General features: G+C 33.2%; 1 pseudogene; it reads left to right on the forward strand.

The window, feature by feature from the left end:
- Positions 1-1,461: 1,461 nt before the first annotated feature.
- Positions 1,462-1,868, forward strand: LOC150109064 (uncharacterized; annotated as a pseudogene).
- Positions 1,869-3,246: the final 1,378 nt, after the last annotated feature.

A 3,246-nucleotide genomic window follows, 5' to 3' on the forward strand; every position in this document is an offset into this window, starting at 1 on the left:
AACGATAAAAAAAGTATATTGGACATTACAACTTAGTTCTCTTTCTTCAATGAATCGTTTCTGCAGTAGAGAAAAATATCAAGTGCACAAAAGCTTAATCAAGTTTTTAAAATAAATTTCCTAACAACATCAATAAATAGATGATAATAACGTTAGCATACTAACGTAGGTTGCTCTTTCTTCCCGGAATAGCGTTTCGTCTCTTCTAAGATTGTCTACCAAGATTATCTCTTATCTCCTCATGTCAAAATTGAACATTTGGGTTGGTGACAGCTGCGTGCATTATAGTCATGCACCTTACTACGTCCTAAGATGTATGATGGTTATTAAGTTCAGTAAATAGAAAACAGACCTAATCAATATTTGTCCTACTGACTGTAATTGCTGTGGCATTTTAAACCAATAACAGGTTGGATCGGTTTTCCATTAGATCACATAGTAACATTGATAAGATGAACATCTGGAATATTATAATTTTACAACAAAATATCTAGCATTGGAAAATAAAATATAGGCTTTATCAAAAACAGTTTAATCACTTTGTAGAAAATTCAATAAATATGATTTATTAATAAACTGATAAAGTGAAACCAATAATAAATATTTACATCAGTTGTCAATAAAAACAAGAAATATAACGTTACCCTATTTATTATTATTATTATTATTATTATTATTATTATTATTATTATTATTATTATTATTATTATTATTATTATTATTATAGGAAAATAGGTTAGCATGTAATAGGGCCGTTTTAGTTAGGGACACGCTGATCGCATTGCAGAGCCACCAAAATTATGAGATTGTATTCTAAAATAAAATGAAATAATTATAAGGTAATTAAAAAGTAACACCAGTAAATATAATTTCAAAAGTTTTGTAGACGAGTGTTAGACGTCGTGCTGATAGGCAGATTTGAAGTGTTCCTAGGAGGGAATTAAAATATCGCATATAGAAATTTAATATTTAAAAATCCTGTTTTAATGTTATTTTTAGAAAAGGAACAGACACACGACTAAATATAATTAAAATTTAAGGAAGTTATAATTATTTGGTCTTAAGCTTTTTCACGAACCAAAGAGGTTCTTTAGCTGTGGACTTCACAACCGCGAGGCATAGGTTGTGGATTTCACAACCTATGCCTGCCGGTGTGTCTGTCAATGCACGTGTTCACGGAGCCGGTTGCCTGTTCTGGGGGAACGAAAAATCCGAGTTTCCTGGTGCAAAAACCTCCTACTTCCGTAGGAGACCGGCTAACTCACCTTTAAGTCAAAAGACACCAGATAAAGGTTCCCCACGTCACTGATGAGAATCGAACCCAGGTCTTTCCGACCAAAGGGCTTCGTTTATACCGACTGAACTACGGTGGCTCAAGTTATAATAATGATAATAATAATAATAATATTATATATTATTATATATATCAATGTAAGGATGTAATCTATAATTTAAAAAATCATGACTCGAACAAATATTTTAAGACCGATGAAATATCCTTATACTTTTACTGCCAAATTTGTACAATTTCCCCATAGGTACTATTTTAAGGATAGTTGACTGTTTCGATATTGGCCATTGGGATGGTTAGCAAGTTTTCCACTTTTTGTTTATATTCATAAAAAAGCTAACTCACCAGAAAACATAAGAATGTGGGAAGAGAAAAGAAGGAAAGAAAATGAAGCTCATGCACATCACTGAATGGAAATATAGGAAAATTGACTGAAATTGAAGAATAAAACAGGACATAGAAAGAATGTAGTAACAATTGTTTAAATGCATTTTAACTATCTTGTAGTAATAAGAGTCATGTTAAACTTGGATGTTAAAAATATGTATTAAATATAATAAATAGATTGCATAATGGGAAAAAAATTATTATTATTATTATGTAACTCCTCCAGGGAGTCCAAAGACTCATCGAGGGAGGGCACCTACTCTACAACTCTCTTTCTCCACTACTCAATCCACCAACTACAACGAAACACAACTATCATACACACCAACACCATCATACACACCAACATTATCATACACACCAACACCATCTACCGCCTATCATCACCACTAGATTTTCCAGACAATAACAAACATCCATGCCCAAGGCGGGATTCGAACCCGCAGCCTTTTGGCTGGAGAGCGGATATTTAATTATTATTAAATAATTTTTAAAAAAATATTTCACGAAAATTGTAAATCATGAACATTAAATTTAAGAAAAAATAATAATAAATAATGACTCTTCGTAGCTCAGTTTTTTTTTCAATGGAGCCTTTTGGTTGGAAAGAAATGGGTTCGAATCCCGTCTATAACGCGAGGAACCTTTGTGATATCAAGGTTTTTCAATTAAAGGTGGGTTAGCCGGTCTCATGCAAAAGTGGAGGGTTTCCCTCTCGGAAACTCGGGTTTTCATCACTCAGAACAGGCAAACCAGCTCAGTGGACACACACACACACACACACACATATATATATATATATATATAATTGCCCTTAGGGGAATCAGCAGAGGAATGGCAAGCCATGCATTAATTGTCCATAACTCCTAATCAGGGGAATCAACCGTCCCTGGACGGACGAGAATTGGATGGGATAAAATATAATATCTTTATAGTATGTTTGCCCTTTCAGTATTTTAACACTATTTATTATTTTATGAATAAAAATAAAGATACTGATTTGCCTATAATACCAGATTTAGGAAGTGAGAGGCCGTAGTTCAGGTTCTCAAACGGCTGTCGTATTTGAATACCAAGAAAATTTCTTCATGATATATAGTATATCAAAAACAAACAAAAAAGGATAAAATATGGAATTTTGAAACTAAAGCTGAAAAAAAAAATGTCTGTCTGCTAAAGTTCAATGAATGCCAGCATGCAACTACCTCTTTACACCAGTTTTCCATAAATCAAGTTCTCCATAAATCATAAGCAGTTTATTAGATCACCAAAATTTTTGAAAATGTTTAAATTTTAAAGAGGAAATGAAAATATCCAATTCGAAAAAATTTTCTACAGTATACAAAAAAAATCTTCATATGAATACTTTTAAGTAAATTCTTAAGCGAATAAGCTAGCTTCGACATGTGCTAACTCACTGTAGAAGCTCTGAACCAATGGGTAGTTACTCTGATACTGTACTCCCTTCCTTTTCTGAAAATCCACTTAAGCTCTGTAAACCGATGGTTGGCCGAGTGGTTAACGTACCGCTCTCCGGCCAAGAGGGTGCGGGTTCGAATCTCGCCAAG

This window comes from Typopeltis vanoorti, chromosome 2, assembly GCF_054136105.1.
Source record: "Typopeltis vanoorti isolate ZY-2024b chromosome 2, IOZ_Tvanoo_1.0, whole genome shotgun sequence".
NCBI lineage: Eukaryota > Metazoa > Arthropoda > Arachnida > Uropygi > Thelyphonidae > Typopeltis > Typopeltis vanoorti.